Source organism: Fukomys damarensis, unplaced genomic scaffold, assembly GCF_012274545.1.
Source record: "Fukomys damarensis isolate Sample0158 unplaced genomic scaffold, DMR_v1.0_HiC HiC_scaffold_9, whole genome shotgun sequence".
Taxonomy (NCBI): domain Eukaryota; kingdom Metazoa; phylum Chordata; class Mammalia; order Rodentia; family Bathyergidae; genus Fukomys; species Fukomys damarensis.
The window spans coordinates 45190340-45213889 of NW_022900921.1; the positions used below are offsets into that span (position 1 = coordinate 45190340).

The window sequence follows — 23550 nt, forward strand, 5'->3', positions numbered from 1 at the left end:
TATTTATTTAATATTTAAAGCTTTCTTTTCTTTTCTTTTTTTAGGCAAGGTCTTGAACTCACTGTGCAGCCAGGGCTGGCCTCAAATTCGAGGAGATCCTCCTGCCTCAGTCTCCTGCATGCTGGGATTACAGGAGTGCACCATCATATCTGGCTTGAAGCTTTTATTTTTCAAGCCATCTTTATTTTCTGAGAGTCCTCCCATAGCTCCATGGATGCTCAACCACTTACGTGCTATGTCCTGGGGTTTGTATTGTGTTTGGTCACTTTGGAGGATTTTGGAGTCCCTGTTTGAGAGTAGGTTTTCCCAGGGAACATTTACTTGCTCCTCTACCAAGGCCTGAGGTCTGCTTGAATCAGACTGTGGCTTTTGGGCTGACACACACCTATAAAAACAGGTTCCCACCCCGTATAGGCAGCGAGGAGCCACATGTTATCGGGGGTGGCTTCTTTGTCAGCCAGCACCAGTGACAGGGCTAAGGTGATGACTTCCCCTGCTCTTTGGTGCTGGGATTTTCCTGGTGCTTTCTTGAAATTTTCATCCCTGCCAAGGAGGTGCCGTCACCATCCTTGCATAGGAGATGCTTGTGTCATCTTCTCTTTCATCCTGTGGAGCTCAAAGCTCTGTCTCCTGTCAATAGAAGGAATCCCAAGTCCATTGGGTGAAATTCTGGGGCACTGGCTTTTGCCATAAACCATTAAATGTATTAATATTTGTTTATATGTCATCATCGCAACCATCTATCATATAAAATTTCAGTTGTGACTGAACTAAGTGACCTTTCTTGGCTGTTCTAGAAGAAAGGTTTTGAGATAAAATCAAATCTCCAGGAGAAATATTTAATGGTTATTTAAAGAATCAACTATGAGAAAAAAAGAAAAAGAAAAAGAGAAGAGGAGAGGAGATGAGGGGAGAGTACAGGGGAGGGGGGAGGGAAAGGAGGGGATGAAAGGGGAAGATAGGAAGGGAAAAGAGGGGCGAGGAAGGGAAGAGAGGAGAAGTGACCACAGGACACAGGATGCAGTGGGGAGGAAAGGGGGCCCGGACAGAGAGCCGAGAGGGTCTGTGTCTGCAGCAGGCCTCTCAGAAAGCCTGCTTCGTGGCGATGACTTGTGGCTGGGCACACATGTTCCTCATGGCCCGGGTCACACTCTGGCTGACTCTTTCCTGACTACCATGGCATATGGAGCCATATCAGTGCTTGGGTGGTATGAGAATTTACCAGAAGTCAGGGGATTCAGGAAAGACCAGAGTCAGCCAGGACAGTGGGTACATTTCCAAGACCGCTGTGGGGGTGAGGGCTGGGGTGTTCCCAGGGGAATGGAACGGTGGGAAAGGGTCAGGGTTGGCAGTTGCAGATACAGCAGGACGAATTTGGGCACACAGCCTGATTCGTGCTCATCTTCCAGGGACATCTGCATTGTATCTAAAGTTGCACAACCAACTTACAGATCCACAGGTCCATTGCCGGGCTCCCAGGAGCCCTTTAGTTTTAGATGAGCGTGTCTGAGCACATGAACTCCCTGAGAGAAGATGGGTCAGGGCTCATTGGGAGGAGTGAGTGGGTCTTAGGTTTATTCTTGTCTGCTGCTGTTTCTGTTCAGTCAGGGCAGTTCCTCCCTCCTTATTCCTTGTGTTTGCTGGGGAGGATTGTATCCACAGAAGAACGTGGAGGCTGCGAATTTTAACCCTTTTATTGCCACACTGGCATTGATTACAGCCTCCTGAAAGCTGGGTCTGGAGCTGTTCTTGGGCCCATGGCAGCACCAACCCAGTTTGCAATAGACAAGAGGTGAGCCTTGGGAGAGCGCCCTGCTGCTGTCTGTCTCCAGCTCTGTGCTGGCCCACACAGCCTGGCAGTAGCTGCTCTGAGCTGCATCCTCCCACAGGCACAGCAGAAGTGGCCAGGAAGGTGAGCAGAGGAAGGAAAGAACTCACTCTGAGCTTCTTTCGCTGCTTAGCCCAGGATGGCCTAGGACGCACAACAACCCTCCTGGCTCTGCTTCTCAAGTGCTGGAATTACAGTCATGGGCCACCACTCCCTACTTTGAAGTGATTTTTAGAGGAGAGCTCTTTATTAATAGAGAACAACATCATTTGAATTTGAGTACCTGAGTGAGCGTGACTCATAAGATTCTTGCAAACTGCTCAGAACTTGCAAAGAGCTTTTCCATGCTTGCCATTTCTGCAGCTGAAGCCGTGCTGTCAGGGAGTTGGAGGAGGAGCATGTTGTTTTGCTCAGGAAATTGTCATCCATAAGGACATAACCATAATGGAGGGGTATAGGGACCAGGGAAAGGGGACGTTACTAGAACTCTGTAGCAAGTCCTAGTCTCTTGCAAATCACAACAGAACCAGGAGAATTAACTTACTATACAGGAAAGATAGGAAAAATGAGACTTTGAGAAGAAGCTGAGCTTTGGGCCTGATCAGTGCTGCTCTGGGCAGCAAAGACGGAAGCCCCAGAGTTTGCCATACCTTTATTCAGTACACCGGGAGAACAAATTCATCAGGACACAGAGTTCAATACATTGGGAGAAACAAATATAACAGACGACTCAGGGGACAGCAGAAATCCTAGAACAATGAGGAGCTATGCAGATGAAGATTTGGTTCCTCCCAGGATGTTTCCAGCTGGCGTAGTCCTGCTGCGGAGCATCACAGCATCTTGGACCCTTGCAGTCTTAGCTGTGACGGGAGGTGAAGGTGGAGTTATGTCTCGACATGCCCGTAGCTGGCCTGTAGACAGGAAAACTAGGCCTTAATCATGATATTTCCCCAAAATTATGTAGAATTACTCCCGACAGAGGGGGAAAAGGCACTTTGCGCCCTCCCCTTCCCAGTGCATCAGACAATAGGGCCTCAGCATGGCAGGACCCTTTCCCTTCTGCACACCTGCTGGTTGGGGACAGTGTTATTTTAGCCCCTTGAGTTCCAGGTACAGATAGGCCAGGAGCTCATGGGGGCCCCTGTTATAATGGCAGTGACTTGGATATTATATCTCATATAAGTTTTTAATTAGAAATAATGCACACCTTTGGTAAAATTTCTACCACCTGTAGAAAAGAAAAGAGAGAAATAAGAAACACCTGTGTTAGCAACACTTACTTCCTAAATTATGACAGTGAAAAACAAGGCAGAGCCGGGTATGGTGGCACACGCCTGTAATCCCAGTGCTTGGGAGGTTGAGGCAGGAGGATTGCTGTGAGTTTGAGACCAGCCTGGGCTACATGGTGAGTTCCAGGTCAGTGTCAACTACATAGTGAGACCCTGTCTCAAAACAAACAAACAAACAAACAAACAAACAAAACAAAGCTAAACCACTGCAGGTTCCTTTTTTCTAGATTTTTGAAATATAGCGTGTGGATAAAAATCTGATTTCTTAAAATGTAAAACAAAACTCATAAGGAGTTAAGACTGCAAATAAGGGGAAATGTGTCAGAATGGGTCCTAGGCAGCAGTAGCAATATCCAGATAATGGGTGACAGAGGGAGCTGGTCTCCTGTCTGGTTTTTCTTACTGAAAAGCTAAGAAATAGCTAAGAGTGAAGAATTCTGCAGTGAGCTGTTTTTCCCTGAATCCCTGTTTAGTGGTGCAGTACATACACAAAATGATAGTTCTGGAAGCCATTCATAGCATTAAGGACTATTTGTGACTTAAGTCAAAAGAAATTAGGAGAATTTATGTGTATAGGAAAAAAAGGAATAGATGGTAAATATTCCAAGCTTCTAACATTGATAGGGATTAGGAGTCAAGACCTCAAACTTTAAAAATCTTCTTTATTTTTCATATCTTTTATATAGATGGTTATAATTTTTTATAACAAAGGTATTTTAAAAATTTGACCAGAATCTTTTGAAACTTTTTTACAAATGTGATGCTAGCTAACTTATTTCAAAGACCAATTAAAAACAATAGTTTCACCTAATATTGTAAAGGACAATAAATCAGACACTTTTATTGGGCTGTGACTCATATTTAGAGCTGGAAATATAATAAGCGCAAGTGACATATCATCTTTCCTTATTATAAACAATGACTTCCTTATTCACCGAAAGAATTGAAAATGGTCCCCAAACATCACAGAAATGTGACTGTGGAAGTCAGGGAGAAGGAAATCAAAGTCTCTGGACCCCAGCCCTATTCTTACATCTGCCCCTACTAGCCCCAGTTTCTTGTTTCACGATGTGAATGTCGAGAATACTTCCTGCCTAGCACATTGGTTTGTCTTGAGGACAAAACAACAGTATCCCAAGAACTGAGCCCCAGAGCAGAGGGTGCAGAGAAAATAGCAGAAGCAGTCCCCATTGGATGTGCCTGCCATCTTGAGTGAGCTGTTTGAGTCTTTCAAACACCAGGAAACACACCATCCCTGGGTTTGACCCATTTTGTGGCCGAGCTCTCTACTGTTACGAAAGTGCTACGCTGTGGCACTTTCTATCACATTGTACAAGGTCCGTCCCTGAGGGAGGGTAATACCAGCCTGACCACGGCTTGTTGGTGTTCGACTTTGAGGTGACAGCTTTCCCTTGGATTGGAAGTTATACTTTTACCAGAACAGTTACGCACAGGGTCTCCCACCACATGAGAATCATAGTGGGCATCTTAGTCAATCGAGATTTTAAAGTCTGTTTGGTTTTGTTTGCTTTCTGGTGGGCCATGTCCTTTATTCTGAAAATTAGGTCTAGAAAGTGCAATGGTTTCCTAGTCATTTTCCTCATCACTGAGATAAAATACCCAATACACATCACATAAGGGAGGAGAGGTTCATTTTGGCTCACATTTACAGTCCATGGTTGGCTGAATCCAAGACAGGATGATATGACAGAGGGGCCTGGTGGAGAAAAGCTGCTCATAGCGTGGTGGACAGGAAGCCGGGAGAGAAGGGAGGAGCTGGGGAGGGAGATGGACACTCCCAAATCAAACCCCCAGTGACAGCCTCTTTCATCCAGGCTCTGCCCCCTAACAGCAAGTCAGCTATGAGCCCCTATAATCCAATCAGCTTCCAAAAGCCCCACCTAAGAGCACATGAGCTTCTTGCTCTCATGATAAACTTTTTGGTTTTAGATTCTAATTCTTCCTCTAATCCTGTATCTTAGTCCATTTTCTGTAGCTTTAACAAAATAACGGAGGCTGGTTGGGTACTTTATAGAGAAAAGGGATCTATTTAGCTTATGTTTTTGAGGCTGATGGTCAAAATAGCAAGGTATAGACTCTTGTGGGGTCCCCTGGCTGTGTCACTTCATGGTGGTGGCTCCATGGTGAGGTCATATGAGAGAAGCGGAGATGACCTAATGAGACAGGAAGCCAGAGAGTAGAGAGGGGGTAGTCTTGCCTTTTTTTTTTTTTTAAGGAGAAAAGATTTATTGTAGCTCACAGTTTTTAGAGGTTTCAATTAATACTTGGCTGGTTCAAGGAAAGGTGGCACGGCAGAGGGATACCACAGAGGATAAACAGCTCATGGCTGGAAGAAGGCACCAAGCAGCAACAAAGCAGAAGCAGCAGCCTGCCTTCTTTCTGTCCCTTTGATAGTCCATCTAGGATAGCCAGGGTGAAGCACTCCTAATTCCAGCATCACATTCTTAATCCCAACATCACACACCCTAATCTAGCCACCTTCGAACCACGTGAAGCTTTGGGGGGACATCTAGACACAAACCATAACATTCTGCCCCTGGCTCCCCAAAGACTCATGCACATCCCTTTATGCAAAAGGCATTTAGTCCATCTCTAAGGTTGCCAAAGTTCTAATAGTTTCGGCATTGCTAAAATGTCTAAGCCCAAAGACTCCTCTGAGATTTAAGGCAAACTCTTGGCTATGAACCCCTGTACAAATGAAAAGAAAGTTAAACACTTTCAACATACAATGGAACAAGATTAACATTACCATTCCAAAAGGTTCAAATAGGGGGATGCAAAGGAATGAGGCCAAAGAAAGTTCAAAATCCAGTAGGGTAAACGTTAAGTCCAGTAGTTCCATGTCTAGCATCTGAGATAGTCTGCGGCAAAATGTGAACACCTGAGAACTTCAGTGGGTCAGCCCCTCTAACACTGCATGTAGTTGCAGCTCTCAGGGCTTCTTTCTTGGGCTGGCCCTGCTCCTTCCTTGGAGCTTTCCTCAGATGATTCACATTCCTGGCTTCTCCAACCTTTTGGGGTCTCCAGTGTACCTTTCGCTTCACACTCGCAGCTTTACACACTGCCCTCTCAGAGGCACACAGCCTGGCCTCCCAGGCTTGCTTCTGAAATCCTGAGTGGAGGCTTTCCTGACCCTACAACTCTTCTATTCTGTATGTGCCTAAAACCAGCACCACATGGATGATACCAAGGTCTGCTGTTAGCTGGAGCAGTGGAGAGGCTTCCTTCTCTCTTAGCTGTAGGGATCAAGTGCATGATTGCTGACCACTATGAACCTAAAACCGAGGAACAAACTCTCTAGGTCACCACCATTCTGGAACATGGTACTCTGGGGCTCTTTTCTCAAAGCAAAGTCTTTCATCTTTGCAATTTTGGGGCTGCAAAGGCTGGGGTCCTGCTGGTTCTTGTGATGTCATTGGGCTATCTTTTCTATCATTTTGGTCCTTCTCAGCAACCAATTTTTCCTCTTCTCCATCTTTGTAGTTTGCAACTTTACTGGCACTTCCTTTCTGGCCAAAGTCAAACATTTTAAATCATTGTCCTGGACTCTTTGCTCTTGATTTTCAACATAGATCTGGCTAAAAGTCTCTAACAGTAGCCATGCAACATTATATTGCCTTGAAATTTCTTCCGTAATATTAATTGGTAGACTGCCTTTACTCTCAGCCTCAGGTAGTCTCTGGACATGAGCAAAATGTAGATAAACATAACACACATCATCAGAATTCAACAGCCAATACAGTCCTTCCCAATAGAAATCTCCTGAGCCTGGTATTTATCAGCAGCATTTCTATCAGCATTCTGGTCTCCTGAACTATGACCAGAATCTCCCATCAAGTACAACTTAAAGCATTTCAAGGCCAGCATCTCCAAACCTTTCCAAACTCTTCCCAGAAGCCAGTTCCAAGGACTCCTGAACCACATGGTCAGGTAAGGTCACAGCAATGATCCACTATCAGTACCAAAATTTGTCTTAGTGACTTTCTCATTGCTGAAAATACCTAACACCCAAAGTTAAAAGAGAAGGGTTTATTGTCTTTCACAGTTTTTAGAGGTTTCAGTTAATAGTTGGCTGGCTTTAAGGCAGGGTAGCATGGCAGATGAATATCACAGAGGAGAAACAGTTGATGGCAGGCAGAAGGTAGCAAACAGCAACACAGCAGAAGCAGCAGTAGCCCAGTCTTGCCTTTTTTTTTAAAAAAAAATCTTACTGAGTTTATTGGTACTTTTAAAGTATACACTACAGTTACACTCATCATTGAGATCTTGTACCCTTACGTGACAGACCTTGGTTCTCAATTTTCCCCCATACCCCTGCCCTCCCTTCACGCCCTCCACCCTCCCCTATTTACAAACACTTAAGTCTTGCCCTTTTACAATAACTTTCTTTGGGCAACTAACTGAGGTCTCATGAGAGCTACTTTATTCCCTTTGACAATGACCCTAATGACTTAAGCACCTTTGCTAGGCTTGACTTCTTAAAGATCTGACTACCTCTTAATATTAATACCTGGTAACCAAACTTCTAAAACAGGAACCTTGGGGGATGATTCATATCTAAATCAAAGAACCTTGAATTTGTATGTTTTGGAACATGTACTCCTTCCTACCTGCTCTTCCTCCTATCCTGCATACCTTGTCCTCACACTCCCCTAGCAGAAGGCTGGCCACAATGGTATCCACCACCCATCTGGCTGCTCTGTCCTGGGAGGAGAGGCCAGAGGCACAAACAGCAGCCAAGATGGGGCTGACTGCAGGATCCAGGGTTCCCCTAGAGCCTACTCTTCCAGTGGCCCATTTATCCCTTATTATGGGTGTTTGTGAACTCACCAGACAATTGTAGGCAAGTGCTTTCAGGAAGCTCTGATTCATTAAGTCCACAGCACTTTGCCTAATCTTCTCATCTGAAAACTTATCAAACAATAGACTGAATGAACATCTCCAGACTTGGCTCCTTAGCTCATTCATGCTTCTCTTAGCAATCAGGGCTTCATGAAGGGCTAAAAAGCTACCCCAGTCATTATATATCTGGGACTTTCCTGCTCCTCACTCTGGGCTTGCAAGATCCCTCCAACCCATGGATGGAGGCAGACACTGCCTATTTAGGGGAGAAAGGGCGATAGTTTGCTAGGAGCAGGAGACACAGACCATCCTGTGTACAGGGAGAGGCACAGGAATGGTCTGTACTGTGCGTCATTGCCCGGGACAGGAATGGAACCAGCAGGCAAGTGACCAGTCTGACCACAAAGGTTCAAGGCAGTCACTGGGCATGGTATTGTAATTGTTCAGGGACAAAGGTTAAAGTGATGGAATGCATCACAGCAGGCACTTTGGAGTTCATCCAATTTAGTTACACAATTGCCAGACCTGGTAAAGCAGAGCCTTCCTACCTCACAGCACTTGAATGGAAACCCCAGGTTGGAGTCATACACATGCTCACACACACACACTCACACCCATGCATGTATGTTCTGTACATCTGTCTTCAGCCTCCATTTTCATCAGTTGGGATGTGTAGGAGATGCACATGTTAGAGTCATATCAAACACATTCTCAGATACAATTTAATTTTGCATGGGAAATCATTTCCAGGAAAATACATGTGCTATTTCTGACTTCATATGTATGAATTCAGACACCCCAGAGTTCTGCAAATACCTTGCGTAACAACACAATTGCTGTGATTATGTCTTCTGTTAGCTTTAATGTTGAAAGCTCTGGGCTTGGCTGAGTGAATTCAATGCTCCAGAGTTTTAGCGATTTTCCATTCCGGTACTGAATTTTTGTTGTCAACTATGACTGTTTTCCCTGAACTCTGTGGGAGAGTTAAACAGTGGGCAAAACCCAAGCAAGAGTGCGGTATGCACGTATGTTAGTGTGTGTGTGCGAGTGTGTGTGCACCTGTGCCTTTGTGTGTGTGTGTGTGTGTGAAAGCTTCCTTATGTTAACTAAACTGAAGGTTACTGACATTTTTCTCCATGCTGAATTGTGGCAAGGAGGAAGAGAGAAGAAATCATCTGAGTGGGAAAGTGCCTGAAAAATCCTTGTAAGGAAATCTCTTCACTGCTCAGCAAAGACAGTTAGCTGAACTGCTCGGAGAAAGATCAGGTAATGAACTCCTACTTGAGAAATGGGTTAGGCTTTCCGACCATGAATACTGGGATTGCTGCAATCAAGGGCTGTGACTTCCTGAGCTGGCTCCTTGCTTCTGGCCTGGCCCCCTGGGAAGCTAGAAGCATGTCTGGAATGAGACATCACTCCTCCAGCATTCGCTTCTGGCCTGTAGCTGGGGACATCTGTGCGCACGCGTGTGTGTGTGTGTGTGTGTGTGTGTGTGTGTGTGTGTGTGACCAGGCGTGCCGGGGACAGCACCAGTGGGTGCTTGTCTGGATGCTGCAGTCCCTGCAGCTTCTCTTCTCACCTCATGACCTCCTGGTGTCTGCCTAGCACCTCCCTGCTGGGTCTCTCTTCTTTTGGGGAGGAAGCATAAAGGGAGGGAAATAGAAACTGGAATGGGAGAAAGAGGGGGAGAATGGAAGAGGGAAGAAAGGAGGCAAAAGGGGTTGAAGGGGAAGGAGTTGCTGGGGAGGTGGAATCCTGGACACAAGAGGAGGACAGGGAGAGGCAGGGCAGGAACTCGGCAAGCTGCTTGGGGAGGACCCACACTTGCTCTCCGGGCACCTTGGGCTGCAGACCTCTGGAGACCTGACTCACAGGCTTGACTTTAAAACCCCTGCTGAGGACCTCCTGGGTCCATCCCTGAGCAGGAAGGGCCCTGCCCTGTCAAGCACCTTCTCTGCTGTTTTCAGAAGCCCCTCCTGGATGTGTGGGCTTCCTTATCAAGCTGGCCATCCCCTGTCTAAGCAGGTGCCAGCTCTGTGCATGTCCATGTGGTGGGAGAGCTTTGCCCCAGTGTGTCTACCCCTGATCCTTGGACATGTCACTGGGTTGAGGGTGGAGGCGGCCATCCCAGGCCTCTGTTTCTCCACATGGAGAAAAGGCGGGAAGCTTCACAGCCTGTGGGAGACATCTTAGGAGTCTTGGTGAGGCTGCAGGTCTTCAGCAGCACACACAGCAGAGCTGGGTTCAAACCGTCAGCACAGTTGCTGTGGGACAACTGCCCAGAACCTTAAGAAGATCTGTTTATTCTTAGCATTGTTCACATCCCTGTCCAGGGCTAAATGGGAACATTTGGCCTCTTAGTGAAAGGTCATAATCTGCCAGCTAATCACAGCTTCGCGGTAGGAGGCTAGCATGGAACTTCCTGGGGAGAGGAGGCCAGGAAGTATGGGACATGGTTGCTGGGAAATGGCCCAGTCCCTGAGCAGATAGGCCCTGTTCCCAAATGCATCACGCTGGATCGCGGGAGACACCAGTGGAGAAACCCAGACTGGGCATCACCCCATCTCCACCCCTCCCTGGCTCAGGGAACTTGGGAAAGGCACTTTCTTAGCTGCTTCATGTGTAAAATGACACCAAAGTGCTGGTACTTTCTAGAAGAAGCCTGGTGTGGGTCAGAGCCGGGAGAAGCACACAGAGGCAAAGAGCAGGTGGGCACAGCTGGGCAGGGTGGCCTCCATAGGAGGAGAGAAAGTGTAGCTCAGGGATGCAGAGGCAGCACAGAGAGCAGTGTCAGTGATGTCTTCTGGAATCCTTGAGCTCAGCACGGAGCTCCTCAGACAGGGTGATGACCACAGCTTGCAGGGCCTGGGCTTCCGGAGTGGGAGATCTGTTGTTTTCTCCCATGCTGTGGGCTTTGGCTGCACCCTATCCTACACTGGGAGCTGTCACAGAGATGCAGGCATAGGAGGGGCCTGACAGCCCCGTCTCCCTTGGGTGGATCTAACTGGTGTATGTGGGAGATGGAGGCTCTGGGTCAGCTCCAGCCCCATGTCCCACAGTGCCACCAAGGAGTGGTTAATGGGTCACCCCACCTCTGGGGTGCAGGGAAGAAATTCTTCCAGCACCCTTGGGGTGCATGGCTGGGATGTGGGCACCATCACCAAGGTCCAGGTTTGGAACCTGAGCTGAATGGGACGGGGGTTGTGTGACATTGCTGGGAGGCCCTGTGCAGATGCCCCCGGGACAGACTGGGACATACAGGCTGGGCAGAGGGGGAGGGCTTGAGACTCCAGGCCTGGCTGGGCTCTGATGGTGGGGGCACTGTTAGCAGCTGCCTCCAGGCCTGGTGTAAGATTGTATCAGGGAGAGCTGGCCTTGTGAAATGTGGGAGGTGATCTGCAGCAAAGGTTATTGGGATTTCGTAAGGGTTTGGCACATTTGCTGAGTGAATCTGGCTGCCTGCCCAGCACTGAGTTTCCTGTTCACAGTTCCCCAGATTTGTCACTGCTGAAGGATTAAAGCCCCAAGAGGCTCTGACAAAGGCGTCTCCTGGAGCCCACTTTCTCTGGGTCGCCTGACAAGATGTGAGCTGTCACTCGCGTGTGACACAGATCTGACCCAAGCTCTCTCGCAGAGGGAGAGAAGAATTAGCAATGTCTTCCGGGGCTGGCTTCAAAATTCACTTTTGGTTTTAACAACCAGCCTGAAGCTGTCAGGCTTCACCAGAGGGGAGAAGCCCTTTCAGGCTATCCCGAGCATTTCCATCTCTGCCCAGGCCAGCCATCTCCAATCCCGCCACGATGAAGAGCCTGGAAGGTAAGAAAGAAGAGGAATTTCACTTGAAGTTTTTTATTTTTGTATTTTACCTCTTTTTTTAAAAAAATATTTTTTGGTGTGTGTAGGGGGTCTTACTTGCACACTGAAGAAGTATTTAGGAGACACAAAAGGAATCAGATGAAAGAATGCTCTATGCTGTTGGCTGGTAAAAGGATGTGGGGATTTCTCAGGCTGTGTGGGTATGAGTGGTAGGAAGAGTTCACCTGGGATCAGCTGTGTGCTCTTCTCTAGAAGATTAACCATGAAATACATGGGAACTATATTTGATAGTTGCCCACTACTTACAAAGCCTACTGGTTGTGTGTGTCTTTGGTAAGTGTTGAGGACTGTAGAATGACAGGCCTAGAAGGTAAGGCCTTTTATAACACTGTGTGGATTCTAGAATTAAGACATTTTTATCACTTTCTGTTAAGCATCTACAATTTTAGAGGGACATAGTCTCACTCAAAGCTTCACTGATTGAATTGTTTATTTTATTTTTGTTTTTATTTTTGGTGGTACTGGGGTGGAACCCAGGGACTCATGCATGTGAGGTGAGATTTTTTATCTTTTTTTTTTTTTGGTATTGGGGATCGAACTTCGGTCCTTTTGCTTGCAAGGCAGATGGCAGAACCACTGAGCTAAATCCCTGGCCCGAGATTTTTCATCTTTTTAAAGTGCCATGACTGAACTACATCCCCAGCCCCCCTTTTTTTAAAGGGCCTCACTAAGTTGCCCAAGTCGGCCCCTAACTCGTGAGCCTCCTACTCCAGCCTCCTAAATAGCTGGGAACACAGGCCATCCATCATGCTTGGCATTGTTATTATTAGCTGCTTCTATTTATTGTTAGCATGCATTTTATTTGCAACACTTGTATGTGCGTCATTCAATACAGGCTTAAAACATAACCTTAAAAACATATGCTTGTCTGAGTTTTGGAGACTTTGCAAATGTTACACCTATGGCTATAGAGGTGACTATGCACTCAGAGGAGGATTATTGTAAGCACTGCCTCATTTTTGATATTGGACCATCTGACCTCCATAATTTCCATCAGTATTGTTGTTTGGGAAAGACAAGAAAATGGGACAGAGTCAGAAAGGTTAAGGAAAGCAAATGAGGAAAAGGAAAAAGGAGAAAAAGAGGTTCACTATTCAGTTTAATCCATACCTTCTTATTGTACTTGGGCCCAGTGCCACTTTCCTGCTATTTGTGACTGTGCCAGTCTCTGGATGCTGCGGGAAGGGAGCTGGGAAAGATACAGTAGTGGCAATGGGTTTGCCAAGTCACAGTTTCACCCCAGAAGCACCTGGAGGCAGTGTGTGTATGTTCCATGCCAAGGACTTGTGTTCGTGGCAAGTGTGTTGATCTGTTGGGAAAAGAAAGGCACCGAAATTGCCCAGGAAGACTTGAAAATTGTTCCTGAGATGAAAGTGGTCTTTCTAATAGAGCAGTGAGGTTCATAGATTTTTCCCACCTTTCACAATGTATCATGCAATTGTTAAGTCTTCGAACCCACAAACCCTGCTGGGAAACAGCCCTTGACTTGGAAAAACTTGGCAACCATGGTTAAAGAATGGAGATGCACTTCTAAAATTTTTCCTTTAAAAACTTAAACTAACAGCACAGACTCATTGTCAAAAATAAGCATTTCAAAATGCATATAGATAATCTAAAAAGATGAAAAATAAAACGCCATCACTGAGAAAATCACTCCCAGTTCAGCATCTCTAATCTGAAAATCTAAGCCCCAAATGCTCTGGCCCAATTTCAGACATTTCTGACTTCTGGATCATTAGTTAAGGCTATGCAAAATTTCCCAAATCTACAAAATTCCTAGACCTGAAATACTTTTGGCCCCAAGTGCTTATGATAAGAGAGACTCACTGTGTCCTTTAATAGTTTGGTGGTGTCCTTTTCTCTGAGCGTATTTGCATTTAGAAGAAATACCTTCGGATCATAGTGCTGTGTTATCAGCTGCATTTACCTCTCGGCAGTGCATTGTGAGCAGCTTTCCAGAGCGGTGCGTTTCCCTTCACAAAGGCCTTTAGTCACATTGCATGATTTGTTAAATCCTCTTGGCAAATATTTAGTTATTTTCTGTTTTCAACAGCGGGAAAGCTAACACCCTTGTAGCTGTATCTTCCTAACTCTTCATGAATATTTGCTTGGGATACATTTCCAGAAGTGGGAATGTCAGAAGGTGTGGACATTTTCCACGTTGTTGAACTCTGGCTAGGCTCATTTTTGGAACGTGCATAGGTTGATGTTGTCTGCCAGCACCTTGTGAATTCCATTTCCCAACATTCTCTCCACCACTGGGCTTTGCCATTCTTTTAAAATCTACTAATCTAGATAGTTGCCAAAGGGTATTTTGTCAACTTAATTTACTTCAAGGAAATCTTTTGTGAAACCTCTGGCTTCTATTCATTCTCTGCAGGCTCAGCTTTTTATTTTTAATTTTTTTGGTTACTCATTGCCAAAGCAGTCACCTTTTATCGTAACTTCTGCCAACCTAATTTCTGAGGTCGGTGACCTCATTTGCTATCTCAGAAAGTGTGCTGGTGGAGGTGAGGAGTGGTCATGTGCTTTTACTTTGACTTTGTACTTATGAACCACCCAGGGCAAACCTCATCTGTATGATTTTATCTCCCTTTTCAGTTACAAAATTTAAAGAAGCCAGGTACATCTCTAGTCCCAGATACTTGGGAGGCTGAGGCAGGAGGCTTGCTTGAGCCCAGGAATGAGAGACCAGCCTGGGCAAAACAGTAAGAACCTGTCTCAAAAAAAATTTTGTTTTTAGAGAGAAAGCCCAACCTCTCCGCACCACAAAACAGCAATGGGAATAAAAAGAGACAAGATAGAGGGAGCTTTAAAAAAAAACAACAGAAAAAAGCTTAAAAAATGCATAACAATATTATTGCTGATACCATAGGTTGAATACACCTTAACCAGAAATGCTTGAAACCAGAAGTGGTTCAGTTTTGTGGTTTTTTCAGATTTTGAATATTTGCATAGATTTTACTGATTGAGTGTTCATAATTTGAAAAATCTCAAACCCAAGATGTTCAAACATTTCAAATATGTTTTCATCATGTTGGTGCTCAAAAAGTTTCAGATTTTGAGCACTTTGGATTTCAGATTTTTGGATTGGGGACACTTATCCTGTATAAAGATTATAGGTGGTCTCACCTTCTAAAATATAGCTCATGGGCAGATGCATGCTAAAATTTGAACATTGTCTTCTTTTAAATTTAGAAACTCGGTGTGTGCGTGCGTGCGTGCGTGCGTGTGTATGTGTGTGTGTGTGTAACAACATACTTCTTAGGGGCTGGGGATTTAGCTCAGTTGTTCCACTACCTGCCTTGCAAACGCAAGGTCCCAAGTTCAATCCCTGAGACCTCCCCCGCAAACAACAACAACAACAACAAAAATAAAACCCCAAAACATACTTCTTAGTTCTGAGATTGAGCAGCCGTGTTTAGTGTGTTGCTGCAGCACAAAGAACTTCAGACTCACGGAGGCTCCTGCTCTGTGGTGCCTTTGTCCCCCTGCCTGCGGGACACCGTGTCCTCCCTCTCACTCTGCATCGCCATTACCCACAGCTTTACTGTGGTGGACAGAGCATTGTGGGAGGGCAGGGGCTGGGTTGGTGCGTACTTCTTTCTCCACGGCCTCACCCGGGGGAAGCTCAATAAATGTTTCTTGAATGAGTCTAGTTAAGGGAGGTAGGATACATTATTGGGATCTTGTACCTTTACATGACAGATCTTGGTTCTCATTTTTTTTCCCCTTGTCCGAGCCCTCCCTTCACCCCCTCCTCCACTCCCCATTTACAAACACATTATTTCCATTTTTTCATTTTGTTTTTTTGAGAAAGGGTCTCACTGTGTAGTTGAGACTAACCTGGAACTCACTCTGTAGGTTGGTGTTGAACTCACAGCGATCTTCCTGCCTCAGCCTCCCGAGTGCTGGGATTACAGGCATGCACCACCATGCTTGGCCTCTGAAAGGAATTATAGGAATTCTAAAATCAATCCTAGGGAGTTTGTGTGTGTGTGTGTGTGTGTAAATGGATTATTCGTTGAGATTAATTTGGGGTGGGTTTCACTTCCTATTGAGTAAATTCTGGGGTGTGTGAGAGCGTGTGCGAGCTCGCTTGCGTGTGTGTGTGTGTTCCTGTGGTGTTGAGAAAGAACTCAGAGCCTCTGTCCAACTTGCTTGGCAAGTGCTCTGCCACTAAGCTATAGCCCCAGCTCTTCTACTGAGTAAATTTCTAATGAATATTATGAAGCAAATGAATGGAATTTGCAGGTAGTTCAGCAGAGTAGAGACCACAGTCTGTGTGAGTATCAGTCTCCTGGACTTTGCCAGAGAATCTTTAAGGGGACAGGGGCCAAAGATTTGTACCAACCCCAGCTGAGAGCTGCACTGTAAAAATCCAGGCCAAACTCATGTTTAAGAATTGGTTTAAACCTGGCTTCGAGTAATAATAGCAATAACTAGTATTTAAGTGAAAACTTATTATTTTGAGGCCTGGTTCTAAGGGCCTCATACTCACTTTGGAAGTGGTCATTATTATTATCTTAATTTACAGATTAGGAGGGGCAGCCCAGATAAGTGACTGTCCTAAAGTCACATTGAGTAAATTTCTAATGAATATTATGAAGCAAATGAATGGAATTTGCAGGTAGTCCAGCAGAGTAGAGACCACAGTCTGTGTGAGTATCAGTCTCCTGGACTTTACCAGAGAATCTTTAAGGGGAGAGGGGCCAAAGATTTGTACCAACCCCAGCTGAGAGCTGCACTGTAAAAATCCAGGCCAAATTCATGTTTAAGAATTGGTTTAAACCTGGCTTCGAGTAATAATAGCAATAACTAGTATTTAAGTGAAAACTTATTATTTCGAGGCCTGGTTCTAAGGGCCTCATACTCACTTTGGAAGTGGTCATTATTATTATCTTAATTTACAGATTAGGAGGGGCAGCCCAGATAAGTGACTGTCCTAAAGTCACACAGCAATTAGCCCAGGGCCGGGATTCCTGGTAGACACGACCTTATTCTGGAGCCCAGGGGTTGGGGAGGGTAACTAAGGCCACACGGGCACAGTTCTTGGTTTCTCATCCATATCTCTCACCTTTCTCACAAGTTTATAAGGTTAGTACAACTTGGGCATCACTGATCTAAAAATATAAAACCAAGACATTTTCAACACCACTATGATGCCATGCCTAGAAAGTTTCACACCAGGAGACCTTGACTCAGAAAAGAATCACTGCGAATATTAGATCAAACTCATGTATTAGAAGTAAATGAATTCTGCGTGTAGCGTTGCACCTAACCCCAAGGTATCTTCTTTGTACATGCAGATGTCTCATATCCGAGAAAGTCCCAAATTAAAAAGACTTCTGGTCCCAAGCATTTCAGAAAAATGATATTCAACCTGCATCATTATTGTAAGTGTAGGGCCAGACATGCTGAGGTTCTTAGAAGATCGATAAGTGACCAAGACGTTAGGTAGTGACAAGATCCATCCATTGACACCAGGTCCATTTAGTGCCTCAGCCCAGGTGCCACACATCAGAAAACTAAATTCTGACGTGCTTGGTTCTTCCATCAGTGTTGCTGAGAATCCAGTTCTGCAGCATTTGGAGGTGTAGAGCCTGATATCAGTCCAGTGGCCTCCTCACTGGACATTAGGTGGGGCTCAGCCTCAACCTCTCTGCATCCATTGGGCCAATGCCAGATGATCCTCCCTGGCAGCCTAGCTGTGATGGATACTCAGTGTAGAGAAAACACTTCCTTCCACTTCCTTCCCACTGGGCCCCACATCCTCACCTGGACGTCCACAGAGTGTCCCGAGAGTGGGGAGAGTGCAGTGAACACTGGCTGGCGGGAGAGGCCTGCTCTGTTTTCTCTTGGCAACTTCTCTTTGCTTAGTGGTTCTCATAATAAAACCGGGATATGAATGTAATTTAAAATGGAATTGTACTTATTATAGGGTGAAGATAGCCTATAAAAGGTTGAAATTTGTAAGTTTCTGGAGTAGATGACACATAGGTCATTTGCTTTTGCATAGACAACACAGTGTAAAAGGTTTTGGGGTGAAGTCTGCCTGTCTTCCCTCCCCCGGAGGCAGCCCTTGTTAAGACTTCCTGTGTTTCCTTCCACCCCTATCCCGCTAATGGTGTGCACGTGTCTGCACCTGGTTCCATTTCTCTGTCTAATGAGTTGCATTCTTAACCTCGTGGCAGCTGTTTCAGTTGTTTATAGTCTTTTGCGATCACAGCCGGTGTTGCAATGAATAACAGGCTGCCTGTGTCATTTTGCAGAAGTTCGAATAAATGTATGTGTTGGCTAAATTCCTGGAAATCGAGTTGCTGGGTCATAGGCATCGTGCGTTTGTGATTTGGATACAGAGCCCCAAATCACTCACCTACCCCTCACCAACTTGTATCAGTGTCTTCTCCTCCCAGGGATATTTCAGGGAACGTTTTCCCATATGCTATCAAAATTACCTTATGTTAGCAAGGTAATCTTACTAGTTTTAAAGGGCAAAGAGGTGAATTTACTGTGCCTTTAAAACTTTTCCTGTCTTGTATCATGAGTGAGGGGGAGCATCTATTCAGCAGGCTTAAGGCTGCTTGTGGCCATCATTGTTATTCACTCCGAAGTTATTCTTGGAAGCCCTGCTGTGTGTCTAGCCAGGGGATGCCAGGGCAGGGAGGGGATCTGGCTGCTGATGACTGGGACTCCTTGAGAGGCAGGGCAGGCCAGACAGGCAGAGGGCACAGTGGCTTACAAGGACATGTGAAGAGCAGAAAGAAAGTTGCCACCCGGCTGTCTCAGGAGAAGGGAAGTTCTAGGTGCACTGGAGAGAGAGAAGGAGGCCAGATCCAGGACAGAACTTGAGGCCAGGGTAGGAGTATGGGTTTTCTTGTGAGTCAGAGCCCCAGAGTTCTGACCTTTTAGGCTGCTGGCTCCTCTGGATGAGGTCAGAAAGAGAGTCTTAACTCCTGGACAAGTGATTCCTGTGTGCTGAGCCCTGTCCTGGGTGCTGCAGTCTTTTTGTTGGGTGCTGGGCTCTGTGCTGGGTGCTGTGGTCCTGTGCTGGGTGCTGGGGTTCTGACACAAGGAGCGGGTAGGAAGGAAAACACAAAGGCCGGTTGCAAGTCCGGTTGCAAGACAGAAGCAAAAGTCCACCATAGGAAAGAAGGCAGGAAAGGGACAGTGAGGAGGGCCCAGCATCTTCAGATTCCAGCTGAGAACTCTGGTTTACTGTGTGGACTCGTGAAGGTGCTGTGGAGGCCTGAGAGGTGCTGGGGGCTCCTTTGGGGACAGTAGGCCGGTAGTAAACTGCAGGTCTCATGTCCTTTCTACAGGTGGGTGGGCTACAATGGTCACTGTGGAGGTGAAGAGCCAGAGTTGTCCTCAGGGTCACTGGACAGGACTCTCTGTGTCCCCTGCACTCTGCAGTAAGAATGCAGCCTGGGCCTGTGTGGAGGAGACAGGAGACGTCTCCCTAGACACCCTAAACCCTCATGCTGCCCCTCTGCTTCTGTTCCCATGGGGCCGCTTTGCTTGCCTCTACCTCTGTAGATTTGCAGGGCTCTGCAAAAGGGGTGCGGTCTGGACTACACAGGTGAGTTCCAAATGCTTTTACAGACAGAATTGACTGAGTCAGGTTCAGCGTGGGGCAAGCTTATCCAGGGTCGGTTCTAGTTAAGAGAGGCAGCAGAAGGAGCATGGTTATGCTAATCCCAATGTGACGGCATCCTTGGTGGTTCCTTGGAGGTGATTAGGTTGGGAGGGTGGCGTCCTCATGAGTGTGGTCCGTGCATTATTAGAAGTAGCCAGAGAGCTCCTTGGCTTTCTTTCAGCCATGTAGGGGTGCAAGGAAAAGTTAGCTGTATACAAACCGGAAGTGGGCCCTCTCTGGATGCCGCATCACCATTCATCCATCTCCAGAGCTGGGAAACATAAACGCCCGTTGTGTGACCCATCCTAGGGTCACTTGTTCCACAGCTAGAACAGACTAAGACATCATGTCCAGACGAAAGCGTGACAATGTTGTGACTAACGTGTCTTAGAGGATTTTTAGCAAGTTTTATGTCAGATATCCCTAGGATCAGTGGATGCATGAGCGATGACATCGAGGTGGGCCCAGGTGGCAGCACAAGTGTGTGATATGGGGACTCTGCCTTGGCTTTCACTGGAGGGGAATGTGCTTACGAGCTGTTCCTGTTTCATATGGAAAGATGTTGACCATCTTCATCCTGAGCTCCTCCTTGCCTGGGGTCAGCCATGTTGCTTTGGATAACTGGGGTGTTTATTCCAAGAACATATCCCAACTCCAGCCACAAAACCAGAACATTCCGGAGCTGTAATTATGCCCCTAGAGATGGCTGTGGCTTCTCTAATTTCATCCCTCGAGTCAGAGAGAGGGCAGGACCTGACTGGAAATCCTAGGACAACTCTTCTGAGACTTGTTCTTGCCTGGAGTGTGTTTGCTGCCCTGAGCTCTGTGGCTGTGTTCTGTGCTGATGTGCAGCTGTCCAGGCTCTGCAGTACCAACCTCACTCAGCTTCCTGCCCTGCTTGCCTCACCTGGCAGCTCTGGGACAAAGCAGGACCAGCAGTCACTCACCCTCCCCACCACACCTGGGGGGGGGAAACCTTCCAAACAACACAGGTGTTATGATTTCCACCTTGTCCTGAGGAAATGGAGGCTTAGTGAGTAGCCAAGTTTCTTCTGGTCCTGATAAATAAATAGCAGAGTCAGGATTTGAACCAGGATCTGTTGGACTCCAGAACTTTCTCCCTTGTCAGTGTGTTTCAGTGATAAGACATCGGAGGACAGGATACACTGAGCTACAGATTAGTTCTTTTTTAAATGTCCAAATGCTTGTCATGTATGATAGGGGTACGTCCTGAGGAACCCACTGTAAACATTGATAAGACATCGGAGGACAGGATACACTGAGCTACAGATTAGTTCTTTTTAAATGTCCAAATGCTTGTCATGTATGATAGGGGTACGTCCTGAGGAACCCACTGTAAACTAAAGCCATCTCGAGTTAAAATGCATTTAGTCCATCCAACCCATTGAAAATCATCACTTTGCAGCAGTGCCTACTGTGGCATGTGGGCTGTTTTCCCCAAGTGATCACAGGCTGACTGGGAGCTTCACAGGAGTATTCTACTGCTTATTGCCTGCCCAGAGAACTCTCCAAATTCACAGCTCAAAGCATGACTTCTGCTGAATGCATATTGCTTTTATTCCACCAAGAAGTAAAATAATCAAAAAGGAAACCATGGCAAACCAGGGATGTCTGCATTTGACGTGGTCATTGTCTGAGCCCTAAGAGTTGGTCCACGTCAGCCATGGGATTCAGGCACCTCTAGGAAATATTGTACCATCCACATTCCCATTGTTTTCACCAAGCTGGTTTAATGCAAGCCTTTTGGGCAAGCTTTATTTTTATTTTAGCTTTTGAGATGATTAGGTGGAGAGACTTTCATAACTTTGATTATGATTTAAACCAATGTCAATACACATAAAATAAATACAACAAGAAAGCACAGGACTCAAGCTATTTCTCTGCAACTATTCCAAGAGACTGTGCTGGAAGTGGTGGGAGAAATCTGGTTTCACAAATAGCAGACGAAAGAACAGTCTGTAAAACCCTTCAGAAAGCTTCACAGGATTTCATCCCTGGAGGGAAAATATCAGATTATGGTCAGCAGAAATCGAATGCGTACTGAAACTTAACTTGGCTTTGAACATCTCATGTGAATGCAACCGTGACTACCGCTTTGAGCAAGGTTTGGGTATTTCTCTCTCAGCACTGAGGTTCCTGAGCTGACTCATGGGGTGGAGAAAAGGTTACATTTTTTACTCTTGTAATAATGTGGGAAATTACACCCCACATCATTCACCATGCCTACATAGATCCTCAGCCTCTGACTCTAAGATTCATTTAAAGGTAAGATCAGAACTCTAAACCTTTTTCTCAGTTGGAAAATTTAAAAATTTGGTAAGATCATGTGACTCGATCTATAGAAAGTAGGTTCCTAGGACAGGGAGAGATGTTGGGAGCTATGCTGCCCGCAGGTACTTCCTTTGGTCTCACTGTCAGGTCCTGATGGTGACTGTTCTCAGGAAATGTGAGGCATGTGAGTAAGGCCTGCAGCTGAACTCTTCATTCTGCCAGGGATGTGTAGAAAATAGGCTGCCTCAGTGGACCCACTCAGGTCCATGCAAATAGCATCTGATCATGCAGGAATTAATCACTGTTTGCGTTGTAGGTAGTGGTTGTGATGGCCAGCTGCCTGATAGAGTTAGTTGGGAAGCCTTGAAAATGCTGGTGTGTGGACCCCACCCCAGAGTTTCTGGAGTGACATGGGTCTTGGGTGCAGCCTGGGCTTTATCTCTAGTGCTCATGCTTTGCAGCCAGAACATTCACCTACAAAGTAGACAGTTATCAAGTCAGTCAGTTACGCAAGGAAACAAGAAGCTGGCTGGCTCAGTCCTGTCTGGAGTGATGGCCAAGTCCCTCCTGCTAGGGGAGTTCGGGTCCAGTTCCCAGGAAGCCTTGTCTCTCAAGAAGTTATGAAAAATTCTCTACTTCCAAGTGTGTTTTCAATGTTCTAAGGCATAGGGAGTGTGCACGTAGCCACATTTAGTTAGCAAATATTTGATCATCTGCTCTGTTCACACTGTGGACAAGCAGAGCCGGAACGTATCTTTAAGCATCATGAATAAGTGGAGGTGAAGGGTGAAGCCGGGGGTCACCAAGTGCAACCTGACGGGGCGGGGGAGCGAGGAGCCCCAGGGTTTCAGAGAGGGGAATATCTGGTGGGAGGGTGTCGAAGTCTTAGGAAGAAGTGAGAGTAGCTGGAGTGAGGAGGGTGGAGGAAGAGCCCAGCTAGGGAGGGAGGAGGATGGTGGCCGAGGAGAAAGCTGCCTGACCAGAGAGGGCGCAGCGCAGAGAATTGCGCGAGGGTGCCCTGTGTCATCAGGGCCATGCAGCTGAGCGGAGAGGGGCCCGGCGGTCACCAGGGAAGGCCGGAGAGAGGACAAAGGGCCTGGAAGGCCGAGTGGTGGGGTCTGGGCTTCCCTCAGGAGGCCGCGGGGCGACCTGCCTGGCAGGTTAGAACTTCTGGGGTTGAGGTAAAAGCCAAGTAGGAGCTTGGCACTGTTTATCCAGCTAATCACGATTGCTAAGAAAAAAAGAACAGTGTTTCATTTCACTGACCCATTTAATAAGGTGGAAAGGAAGCCCAGAAAGGTCACACCTTGCCTCCTCTACCTCATTCTCTTCCTCCTCAGTGGGGCCTGGACACAGGTCAGGAGCTCATGTATCTCTCTTCCTTTCCCTAATGTCTTTTCTTTCTGTCTTTCTTCTTTCTTCTTTTTCTTGCTTTTTTTGTACTGGAGATCGAACTCTGGCCCTTGCACTTAACAAGGCAGGCAGCAGAACCATTGAACCAAATCCCCAGCTGGCTGGCTTGCTGGCTTTCTCTTTCTTTGTTTGTTTCTTCCTTCTTTTCTTTCTCTCTTTCTTCTTTTTCTTTTCTTTCTTTCTTTCTTTCTTTCTTTCTTTCTTTCTTTCTTTCTTTTTTTTTTTGAGTTGAGGTCTCCCTATATAGCTCAGTTCAGACTGATCTTGAACTCACTACGTAGCCCAGGCTGGCCTTGAACTTGCAGTGATCCTCCTGCCTCAGCCTCTTGAGTGCTGGGATTATGGATTAT

General features: G+C 46.3%; 1 protein-coding gene across 5 annotated transcripts in view; it reads left to right on the forward strand.

Moving 5' to 3' along the window:
• The first annotated feature begins 11031 nt into the window (after positions 1-11031).
• Positions 11032-23550, forward strand: part of Il1r1 (interleukin 1 receptor type 1) — a 72703-nt gene continuing 60184 nt past the window's right edge. For 3 of the 5 annotated variants that reach the window (XM_010630687.3, XM_010630692.3, XM_010630690.3), the window contains exon 1: positions 11032-11796. The gene's annotated coding sequence lies outside the window, so the exon portion shown is untranslated. The remainder of the gene's footprint in view (positions 11797-23550) is intronic. The other 2 variants (XM_010630693.3, XM_019208427.2) reach the window with 2 other exon arrangements.